Here is a 12,703-nt window from a genome sequence, read left to right on the forward strand (position 1 = left end):
CTCTAAGAAAGATTTATATTTTTATCATTGATTTTAAAAGTATGGATTCTTAATTTAAAATATTTGACGTAAACTAACTTCACAAATAGATTCAAAAGAATTAAAAAACACACTTTAGCCTGTAAGCACATTTTAATGAGGAGTTGAACGAAAAAGTTGTCGAATCCTCGAGATTCGTGTCAACTTTTACTCAACAGGTAAAAAGTTAACCTAAAGAAATAATTTGAGAAATCTGATTGCAACGTTAGTTTCGTATCAAAAAATCATTCGAAATAGAGTATAAAAATGTCCAAATTGACATTCGGGAAAAATAATTCTCGAAATGATGCTTAAGTCCCCACTTAAGTATAAATATCAAATCCTAGAGAAAAATCTGATTTTTTTTTCTTCTTCTTCCCCAAACAAAACTCAGTTCCCAATTTCCTTGATCTTACAACTTAGTTTTAGAACGATTTAGGCTGATCCGGGTTTTGTTGCAAGAAGGAAAGACGTTTACCTTGTTGAGTATCTCAAGAAATTTTCCTCTGGTGGAAGCAAGAAATTTTATATTTCACCGGAGGAAAATTTTTGTGATCAGTTGGAGGCGATCATCAACTTCGATCAACCACTGAAAACAATTCGAGGTAGGATGCCTTCCCTTCTATTCTTAAGTTATATGAAATTTTCATAGAAAATTCATTTGATCTTTGATATTGTTATTGTTTTTTCAATTATTGATTATTTCATTAATTTCTTGCATTTTTGAAGAATTGAATCATAATTTTTAGTTGTTTCATATGATTTATTTTTCAAATTCATGATTTGATCATATCAATTTGTTGGAGTTTCTTGTAGATCTATAGTTTAGATTGCATGTTGTGAAAATTGATGTCGAATTGGAATTTAAATCGGATGTATTTTGAAGAAAATTGATTTTTGGTTCATGTCTGGTGGTGACACCGTCTCACATACCGTTAGTGGTACCAACTCCTATTGATAGCCATTCTGTCGATGGCACTGTCAAAAATAACTTTCTGCCGCCTCGAACACTATTTGAGCAATTGATTTACCAATTGTTTTTTCCATCTTTATTTTCATTAAAAACATTTAAGTAAATGTCCTATTTCCATTTACTTAAGTTCTTTAATAAAATTAAGGTTTTACCCCTATTTGAAAACTTTGGGAATGATTTTAAAATCTAAATCTCTTTGTATCAAAATTTGATTTGTAGTTTTAAGAACAAAACGTAAATTATGACATTTTTACCCAATTTTCAAAACTCGATATCTTTATCATTCCTTTGAATGAAGTTATAAAAATTACATGACATTTTTCATGTCATCAAGGACTTTCATTTACGAAAAATTGTTTTTAATTTAAACAACTTTGAAAAATTACTTTTTCCAACACTAGTCAAATTTTCACAACTTTCTCAGCTTTTACATCTTATGACTTTATTGTGATTTTTCGAATCTTTCTACTCAACCAAAACCATCGAATGGAATTGGTTGATGTTATATGGATCTTTAATCACTTTAAAATCGAAAGTACTTTGATAGATACTTAAGACGATAAAGTTTGATTAATGATTGATAGATTGATAGAGATAACATATGTTTCGATTGATTAATGAGACAATGTCTCCAATCTTATGCAATAGCCATGCCACGTAAGATATGATAAATAGATATATGGATGTATATCTCACATTTCCACGATCACGTGAGATATGGTAAATGGATGGATGGAGTGACAAATAGATGTCATTGGAGACCACTACCGAACATTGCTTGTATTTTCAATAGAAATAATAATATACTGTGTAAAGGAAAATAACCGCTCAATTATCTAGATCGTACACGTGTCTAGGACGATTAAGTGGTACCATGCGCAGATCAACATACAGGCACTACCTGGCAGCAGGATAAGACAAAATAGAGAGCGTTTGGTCTGGCTAGAAGGGCAGCACAACACTGAATAAGACCTGGTTTGCTAAGCAGGGCAGGCCTGGTCAAAGATTATCCGTAATCCTGATATGCGTACGTCATGCCCAGAGATCTCAAAGGAGATCTCCCTAGTATAGTATATCCAATCCAAAAGATCCCCATTCCGTTTATGGGTCCAAAGAATCAAGGGATTCCCCAAAATCATCCCCCGTGAGAAGAATGTAAACACCCCATTTTTGCATATGCCTAACTTGACGATCCATCACCTGGTTACTATGGATTCCTAATGATGAGCACAAAGAACTCGAAAACTTGTGAAAAGCCTTCTTCCAATTGCCTCTATCTTCTAATTTCATTATCTTCTTTCTCCCTGCCATGCGACATAAAATTACGCACGCTTAGGATCGCTAAAATTTTCACCCGACTTAGCAAGTATGTACGTTTAGGTTCGCTACACAGTTCGATAACTTAGAGACCTCGCTACGCAAGAAAAATATGATCTCAAGATATAGAAATAATCACATTGGGATCAAAAGAAACCTTACGCCAAAATTAGTAAAAATGGTCAAAATCGATAAAATAACGAAAATACCCCTCATAAATTTTGGACCTCCGAAAAGTCTTGAAGCACTTCCATTACACTCGAAATGGAATTTCAAGTCTAATGGGACCTAAATCGACTAAATCAGAGAAATTTATAAAAAAATCGTAAAATGACCAAAATACCCCTGAAAGCTTTCTCGATACGTGGGTGCGGATCAGCTTTTGATTTTTGAGATTTGGGAGTCGTCACCTTGTTATTACGGTCTATGGTCCGGGGATCACGTTACGAGGTTGGAAGGTATTAGGCACCAATCCCGCCCGGTAAACGCCGATCTCTACTATTTTTAAAAAAAGATTACATTGCTAAAAGACCTAAAATCAATATAAAAAAAAAGTATACCTAGATGATCGCAACGATTTATTGCCTTAGAGCTGGTGGAGAGATTCATCGTATGAGATTCCTTGTTTTGTTTTCGTCACTAGATCTACTTCTGATCTCCAAGTTGAGGTATCTCTCTCCTAGATCTAAGTGTTTTCTATATTTTTAAAAAGTTTCTAGGTATTTTTTGGAAGATTTCTGAGAGTTTTTTGAGCAAAAGTTTGGGTTTTGATGTTAAGTAGGGAGTTGGGATTTCAAAATCAGGGTTTGGGGAAAGCTAAGGGGACTTTTTGACCTACTTTTCGTAGGATTTCTTTGACCTACGAAATTAGGTTGTAGAGGCTCTATATTTATAGAATTTTTTGGAAGAGTTGGTGTTTAATTAGGTTTCTTTTAGATAAGGTGAATTAGGGTTTTGACTTAAGTCTTATGAGATAGACTTGGTCTTTTTAAATTAGGATTTTAATTCTTACGTACAATAAAAGAATATATTTTAAAGTTTTGTAGAGAACCCCCTAACTATATCTTTTAATTATTTGGACCCCCAGATGGAAGGGTCTTTTAATAAATATCAACGGGGCTCCACTTAAATAAGTGGGCAACCATCAACAATTTTGCCTGAGGGCTTGATTGATTAATTCTCTTGGTTCAGATTTTTAAATTAATTTTATTAAGATTTCACTTTAAGTTAATTAATTTTTTTTTATTAATTTCGAAATTAAATTTTTTTTAAATGATAAATTACCATTTTGCCCTTAAAGAGAACTTTTGCGTTTCAAGTCGATTTTTCGATGTTTCGGGATGTTTTGGAATTAGTTTTTCGTAAGGAATTCAATGGAATTATGATTTTGTGTCATTTACGAATTTTTTTTGCATGAAACGATTGTGAACCCTATGAGGGTCATTTTCGTAATTTTGTCAAATTTGGTCAAAATTGGCAAAATGGTTTATTTGATTTCACTTTGTTATTTTATGTGTTCAAAAGGTTTTTCCTAAGCATAAGGGGGTTCTAAGGATGTTTTGATGTTAAGGGTATTTTGGTAATTTGGTCATTTTTAGTGATTTTATCGTAAAACTTCGTTTTGTCTATAAAATGATGATTTCTATGTTTTTGGGGTTATATTTTCCTAGCGTAGCGTGATTTCTATAATTTTGTTAGTTTGAGATCCCTCATTCGAATTTCTGAAATATATTTAGTAACAAAATAGAGCATTGGAATATTCAACCATCATTGGGAACCGTCGCAATCGGGTTGACGAGTTGATCAATTAGGCGAGTACAAAAATTAGGTGACTACAGATGCCCCTCTTTGGTAGAGGGTTGAAGCAAACTAGATAGCAAATCTATTTTGGTAGATAGTGTGATATCCAAATGCCAAAGCTAGTGATAGTTCATTTTGCAGCCTGATTTAGCAATTCGTCGGAATGTTTGGATCCTTGAGGGTAAAACTCTCATGAACTAAAAGTTGTCAGGTCCTCGAGCGTGAGCTCTCACTGGCAGTGTCAGATCCTTGAATTTTAGAAAATTTTCTTTGACTAATGAAATAAATGTGCAAGTGTGTGTATTTGAAATTTGAGATAAATCTCAGAGGGTCTGAGTTAAAATTGAGTAAAATTTGAGCATAAACTGATCAAAATTAGAGATAACACTTGGTGGCATCTGAACAAAACTGAGCAAAATCCGAGATAACCCTCGACAGCATCTGAGCATAATTTCTAAAAACCTCTGACGGCATCTGAGCATAATTCTGAAAAAATCCTCGGTGGCATCTGAGCATAATTAAGAGATAACCCTCGGCGGCAACTAAGAAAAATCCGAAATAACCTTCGATGGCAACTAAGCAAAATCCGAGATAACCCCCGGCGGCATTTTAGTAAAATTTGAGATAACCTTTGGCGGCAACTGAGCAAAATCCAAGATAACCCTTGGCGGCATCTGAGCAAAATTCGAAAAACCCTTGGTGGCATTTGAGCAAAATCCTAGAAAACTCTCGTCGGCATTTGAGCAAAATCCGAGAAAATCCTTGACGGCAACTGAATAAAATCTGAGATAACCCTCGATGACATCTAAGAAAAATATGAGGCATCTGAGCAAAATTTGAGAAAACCCTCGGTGGCATCTGAGCAAAATCTGAGATAACCCTGGGCAGCATCTGAGCAAAATCTGAGAAAATCATCGACGGCTTCTGAGCAAAATCTGAGATAATCCTCGACAGCATCTGAGCAAAATTGAACAAAATTGGAGAAAACCCTCGGTGGCATCTAAGAAAGATTGAATAAATCTGGGAAAGAATGAATGAATCTAGGAAAGAGATGATGCCTTATCTCTTGCTTTAAGTGATAGGGTAAAGAGTTATTATCTGGGCAAAACCAAATATGGGATCAAAAATGCTTTTGTTTGAACCTCAAGGTTTTTTTTCAAAAATTTTATGAATTTAAAACCTGAATTTTAATTTCTTTTGAACCTCAGGGGTTTTCAAAAAATTGTTATCAAAAGGGTAACCTTAAATTCGGGGTTCCCATTATCCTTTAGGATTAACAAAAAATGCCCTTAGTTTGATAGGAAACATTGCACTGGAGATAATTGACCACAATTTTTAAAAAAAATGCCCCTAGTGTAAGGGGGAAATTACACATTATAGAAAAAAAAAGAAGTGCCCCTTGTTATGAAGGTTTGAAATATTTGATTATCACAAGCGCAATAAAGATTCAACTTTTAATTTTGACTTTTTATATTGAAGATTGAGTCAAGCTCAAGAGAACAAAATATTTCCTTTTGAGATTCATTGTAGAATCCACTATTTTCCCTCTAGATTCACTTAGGGAAGTAGAAAATTTTTAGATCAATCGTAGATAAGATACTCGTGACTTCTGAGTCTTTGTTTGGTTTAAGTTGGGTATTGAAACTTGGTCATTTGGATTTCTGATGTTTCGACTCAGACCACCTTTTAACTTTTCAACTCAATGAAGATTTTTTTTCTAACTTTTGCCTAGATTGCCTTTTCAGGTTTTCAATCTAACGAGCGTGCTCTAGCTTTTGCCTAAATCGCCTTTTTAAGTTTTCGATCTAGCGAGCTTACAATTTTTTCTTTTTTTTTCTTTGCTTTAATTGTTGTCAAGGCCGTCCTTTCAGATTTTCAACCTTGTAAGCTTACCTTAATTTTTTTCTAAGTTGCCCTTTCAGCTTCTCAACTTAGAATGTTTTTTTTTTCTCTAATTGTTGCCAAGACGTCCTTTCGGATTTTCAACCTTGCGAGCTTACCTTAATTTTTGCCTAAGTCACCCTTTCGGGTTTTCAACCTAGCAGGTCCCATTTTTCTTTTTCTTCATTTGGAGTTACTGTCTGATCATGATTTGCTACCTTCCTTGACTTTTTCACACGGTACTTAGGAGGATTTTCATGGGTAAGCTAGGACTGGGCATAAAAAGAAAGGAATTTTGAGGCTCAAAAACCAAAATGCCCTTGTGTGGCATTTCTTTTAAATTATTTTTTTTTAATTTTCTTCCCCATTTGACAATATATATTTTTTTTTTGGATTTTTCTTTGTGGGGGAATCTATTTTTTTTTATTTTGATATTGTTGGGCCTAAAGTAACTTCTAAGGTTGCCTACGTACCCCAAAATTTTGGGATTAGACCAAAACGTAGTTAAAATTTTTCCCTACCCTAGGTTGGGCGATCAGGCTGAGCAAGAAAAAATCAATTTTTTTTAAAAAAAGGCTGCAAAGGGCTGAGAAAGGAGATATTAAACTGAGTAACAGGAAATTAATTCGACTGAAGATGACCTCCTTAAATGTAGTACCGCTTGATCTGGTCAAGGTTTGTTGATTCTGGTAGTTTAATTCCATCATGATCTCAAAGTCTAACAGCTTTTCCAGATAATATTTCTTTTATAATGAACGGACCTCCCCAATTAGGTTTGAACTTCCCTTTGGGATCAAACGTGTTAGTGGTGTGTGCCAAATAGAGTGGGGTGTGCTCGAGGCATTTTTCAAATAAATGGGCCCGTGAGCCAGATCACTTCACTAAAATATAGATATTAGAAAAATATGATCACAAATCATAATAATATTCATCACATCAATTAAGATTAACGCACACACATCAAAGATACATATCAATCAGGATCACAACATATTAGATAGGCAATCAATCAGCAAAGTGAAAAAAGAGTAACGATGATCGATTAATCATGGTAGCACACAAAAACAATATCAATCATCAAGTGAACATGGTCATGAAGACAGCCTACAATTCTTCCCTTTTTCATCGGGTAGACTAGTTGCATTTAGCAAAAAAAATCCCTTCATTTATTAAGTTTGTTACTCCACCAAATTTGTGAATGATAACTTATGTTATGTTAACCAATTAAGTAAGATTTGAAACTAAGGGTTTTTGGGTTCACATGGACCATCACATCGACACATCAATACCACAACTTTCTAGGTTTCATGAAAAAAGCTTGGAATAAAATAAAATTCAAAAATAAATTCATCTTTTTTCAAGCTTAGATCCAAGATTTTGAAAATGGACGACTATCGAAATCTAAAATTAAAATTTAAAATGAAGAATTTTTTTTTTTTCAAAATTTTTCCTTAAAAACTCTTAGAATTTCTTCCTCTACAAGCTCGTGATGTTGGATCATATTTTTTCTTTTTCAGGTGCCACGTGATTTTCTTAATACCCCTTAGTAAGAAAGAAATCTTACAAAACTGGTAAGGTTAGCCTATACCTAGTTTTTCTAAAAAAAATTATGAAACAAAGTTTTTTTTTTTATGTTGCTGCCACAACATGTTGCCAACACACATCACTCACACCAATTTCTTTTTTAAAAAGAGTTTTATAAAACAAAATTTTTTATGTTTGCTGCCCTTATTATAAAAAAAAAAAAAAAAAAAATGAAGGAGATTGCCACATCTAAAAATTGTTAATGTTGTGGGTTGTTGGCGACCTCTTCCCATTCATTGGGCCCATGCTCATCCCGTTTTCTCACAAGCCATTGAGAGAAAAATGATCCAAAGGCATCTTTGCTTGATGAACAGATCGAGTCATCTTCGTCCAAGAAATTAGTAACACAACTACCCGTTCTGTTGGTGCTGCTCTTATTGTTGTAATTGTAGCTGTTGAGAATGCAACTCGCAAGGCCATTGTATGCCATGATCCTTTCTTGTTCATCGAAGTCGATGCTCAACTCCTTGTCCCGTCGACAGCAAGCAAGTTTCCTCATGAAGACTCTTTGAAAATCTGATCCACCCAATATGGAATCCCAAGCTAAGCAGCCTTGTTAAATCTTCCACCTCTAAGGAGGCTTCAACAAAGCTCCATCACCATTTTCTAAACAAAAAGAGAGGAGAACAGAACAGAGAATGCAATATTGAGAGAGAGAGAGATGAAGAAGGTAGAGATGTTTCTCTTTGCCGCCATGTATGGAGAAGAAGATAGAACATGTAAAAATCAAATTTTTTACTAGTAGCACACCACCCCTAAAGCCAATGTATTAAAAGAAATTATTTTTTTTTTTTATTTTTTTTTCTCGCCTGATTTTTTTTGTAATTTTTTTTAAAACCTAACATCACCCAATATCTCATTAGTTGCATGCCTAACAATATCATTCTATTTTGCCTCCTTATTTTCTTTTGAAAAATGTTAGACTATATTGGAGTCTCCAACGTTTTGATTTGGACCATAAAAAACACATCCAACAAAAAGAATATCAATTCAACATCATTCCATCCTCAATGAAACAAAATATTCACCATTCAAATAAATAATCAATAATCGAGCCAAAAAGAATGATAAAAAATAAAAATAAACAAAGAAACAAACAACTAAAAATAAAATAAAAAAACTAGGTCATTCTGGCAATGCTTCCTATACTTGGGACTTTTCAAGTCTGATCCTCAATAATTCCCAGCGGGGTCATCATAAAAAGCGCTCTTGATCCCTAGGGTGTACGGATCCACTTTTGATTTTTGAGGTTTAGGAGTCACCATCTAGTTATTACGGTTTATGAATCGAGCATTGACTCTAAATAGATAAAACAACTAATCTACAAATGAAAGAAAACTATGGTCCGGAGATCACATTACGAGGTTGAAAGGTGTTAGGCACCAATCCCGCCCGACAAATGCCGGTCTCTACTATTTTCCAAAAAAGATTACATTGCTAAAAGACTTAAAAAAAAAAGTATACTTAAATGATCGCAACGATTTGTTCCCTTAGAGCTGGTGGAGAGACTCTTCGTATGAGATTCTTTGCTTTGTTTTCATCATTAGATCTGCTTCTGATCCCCAAGTTGAGGTATCTCCCTCCTAGATCAAAGTGTTTTCTGTGTTTTTGAAGGATTTCTAGGTGTTTTTTGGAGGATTTTTAAGAGTTTTTTGAGCAAAAGTTGGGGTTTGGAAGTTAAGTAGTGAGTTTGGACTTCAAAATCAGAGTTTGGGAAGGCTAAGGGGACTTTTTGACATAATTTTCCTAAGTTTTTCTTGGACCTACGAAATTAGGTTGTGGAGGCTCTATATTTATAGAGTTTTTTGGAAGAGTTGGTGTTTAATTAGATTTCTTTTAGATAAGGTGAATTAGGTTTAGGTTTAATTAGAATTTTGACTTAATTTTTATAAGATTGACTTGGTTTTTTTAAATTAGGATTTTAATTCTTATGTACAATAAAATAATATATTTTAAAATTTTGTGGAGAATTCCTTAATTATATCTTTAATTATTTGGACCTCTAGATGGAAGGGTATTTTAATAAATATCAAGGAGGCTCCACTTAAATAAGTGGGCAACCATCAATAATTTTGCTTGAGGGCTTGATTGATTAATTTTCTTGATTCAGATATTTAAATTAATTTTATTAAAGTTTCACTTTACGTTAATTAATATTTTATTTATTAATTTCAAAATTTAGAATTTTTAAAAATGAAAAATTACTGTTTTGCCTGTAAAGAGAACTTTTGCGTTTCAAGTCATTTTTCGATGTTCGAGATGTTTTGGAATCAGTTTTTTGTAAGGAATTCAATGGGATTATGGGTTTTTGTCATTACGATTTTTTTTGGCATGTAACTATTGTGAATCCTATAAGAGGCATTTTCGTAATTTTGTTGAATTTGATGAAAATTGGCGAAATGGTTTATTTGATTTCACTTTGTTATTTTATGTATTCGAAAGGGTTTTCCTAAGCATAAGGAGGGCTTTAAGGATGTTTTGATGCTAGGGGTATTTTGATTATTTGATCATTTTTTAGTGATTTTTATCGTAAAACTTCTTTTTGTCTGCAAAATGATGATTTTTATATTTTTGGGATTATATTTTCCTAGCGTAACGTGGTTTCTATAGTTTTGTTAGTTTGAGATACCTCATTTGAGTTTCTGAAACATATCTAGTAACAAAATAGAACATTAGAATATTCATCTATCATTGGGGACGGTCGCAATCGAGTTGACGAGCTGATCAATCAGGGAGGTGCAAAAATTGGGTGTCTACAACCCTTTGATGTCCAACTTGAACATAGAGACCTTGACTCTTAAGAAAACTAAAATAAAACAACCAACTTGAAAATTTTTAAATCGAAACGAAAATTCAAATTAAAACAATCAATTTGACAATTTTAAATTAATATCCAATCCAAAATTTAATCAATCCATCAACATTTAAATTAAAATCCAAATCAACCAATTAACATTCGAATTAAAATCTAATCGATCAACCAACCAAAAATAAAATCGACCAATCAACACGCAAACTAAAAATCGATCAACCAATCAAAAAATGAAAAATACAATCGACTAATCAATGTTCAAATTAAAATTCAATCAACCAATCAAATTGAAATTAAAATCCAATTGACCGAGTAATCAATTGAAATTAAAATTTAATCGACCGATCGAACTTAAATTAAAATCGAAACAACCATTCAAAATAAAAAATGAAGATTGATCACGATTTAATGGTAGAGAACTATGGTATGAGATGCATGAGATCATACCCTCTTTCTATACATGTGAGTTGTACAGAGTTAAAAACTTGGTCTCTTGATTCGGTCAAAGAAAAAACAAATAAAAAGAAAGAAGAAACAAATAAAAGGAATAATCAATGAATAAATAAAAGAAGAGAAAGTTGCTAAAAAAGAAAACCTAGAAAACACTTATAAAAAGCCTCTCTCTTTCTATACGAAGAGAAGTGGGGCTGACATCCTTAAAAGAAAAGGAGTCTGACATTTTTTTGGACAGCCAAAATGAGAGAGATTTTTTGACAGAGAAAATGACAGAAGAAAGATTTTAGAAATAGAAGAAGGAAATAAAGAAAAGGGCAACCTATACTTTTGGCAAAAGAGGAGACCTCTCAATCTCATTCTTTGGAGTTGGAAAACTCCCACACCATCACAGCAACAACAAAAGTTGATAAAAAAAAAACAAATAAAAGAAGAAGAAAAAAATTTCATTCATACCTTCCTCACAGTTGGGATGCATAGCAGATGCATCGTTTTCCCCTAGCTTTCACGCACAGTAGTAGCCTCCCATATCTACCTCCCTCAATCTACTTCCCTACTTTCTTCTTTTAGTCATCAACAATAGCTACCTTCAAGCCCTCTTCTCTCTCTTTGCATTCTGTAATAGCCACAACACCTTCCATCTTCCACCTTCTTCTCCACCCAATAACTCTTATACTTCTTCTTCCTTACCCAATAATCATTCCCTCCATTAATGTCCTCACCCAGCAGTCCTCGTCACCATTAATACCACCCCTCTCAGTCGTCCCTTCCTCAACATCCACGCCATAGACCTTATCAGCCTTCTCTCTCATTGTCGTTAAGTAGAGCAGCACAACACTTACAACAGCCTCTACCCTCACTCACATTCCACCATTAAAAGCAATCCTTACCTTCATTCATGTTCCGTCATTAAAACCAACCTCTACCTTCAATCATGTTCCACTATTAAAACATCCCCAACAGTCGATTTTCTCCCCCTTTTAACACCCAAACATAGCAGCCCAATAGCCTCCCCTCATTTCTATCTTTGACACCCCAAAACAGCCCCCAATACTTCTTTTTACCTTCCAAACAGTAGCCCAAAATGTTCAGCCAGCATACTTGCTCCTCTCAGCTCCACCTTACCTCCTTTGGTGTCATGAACTTTCGACTTTGTGCCCTCCTCACAAGTCTCTTGAGCTTGGTGGATGCTCAAGCACTCTGAAGGGATCTCACATAACCAAATTCTTATAAGTGGTAAGCTTGATTTTTTTTCTTTTCTTACTCTCCTCTAATCGTTATTTCATGTGTGGATTTTCTTTATGAATGTTAATCAGGAAATTTGCATGAATCAATTCAATAATTTTTGCTTACATTGGGAGTTTAAAGTTCTTCAATAAAATGGGCATGTGAGTTGACTCACTGATTTTTGTGTATATTGGAAGTTTAAAGTTGCACTTTTCTATGAAATGGGCATACGAGTTGACTCACTGATTTTGTGGACATAAGGAGACAAGATTTATTTTTTACTTTTCAAAATGCCATCAATAAGTTGACTCACTGATCTGTGTGCATGTGGCATAAAAATTGATTTCATCTTTTTCAAAATGTGATCGAATCAATTCATTGATTTTTGGTACCGTGTAAGTATTATCAATCGTGGGATTTTACTATACGAAATTTGAAGAATTCACGTGGTAAAAATAATTTTTTGAAAAAAATCATAGTTTGCTAATTTTGGGGATTTATGTAACTTTGGATTTTTCATTGATTTGGTGACTTTCCTAAAATCATGATTTTCTATTTTTGAAAATTAATATTTGTAAATTTGTTAATTTGGGAAATCCAATGTTCATAATTTTTTATTTTGGAAAATCACTTTTATA

At 33.6% G+C, this 12,703-nt stretch overlaps 1 long non-coding RNA gene across 2 annotated transcripts in view; it reads left to right on the forward strand.

Annotated features, from left to right (window-relative positions):
- LOC147388120 (uncharacterized) overlaps positions 1-9,412 on the forward strand; it is a 34,309-nt gene extending 24,897 nt beyond the window's left edge. The window contains exons 4-5 of one of the 2 annotated variants that reach the window (XR_015171286.1): positions 7,507-7,560; positions 7,888-9,412. This is a non-coding gene — a long non-coding RNA (uncharacterized LOC147388120). The remainder of the gene's footprint in view (positions 1-7,506; positions 7,561-7,887) is intronic. The other variant, XR_015171288.1, reaches the window with a different exon arrangement.
- The last annotated feature ends 3,291 nt before the right edge of the window (positions 9,413-12,703 follow it).

Source organism: Akebia trifoliata, chromosome 13 (genome assembly GCF_017979445.1).
Source record: "Akebia trifoliata isolate Shusen 1 chromosome 13, ASM1797944v1, whole genome shotgun sequence".
NCBI classification, from domain to species: Eukaryota; Viridiplantae; Streptophyta; class Magnoliopsida; order Ranunculales; family Lardizabalaceae; genus Akebia; species Akebia trifoliata.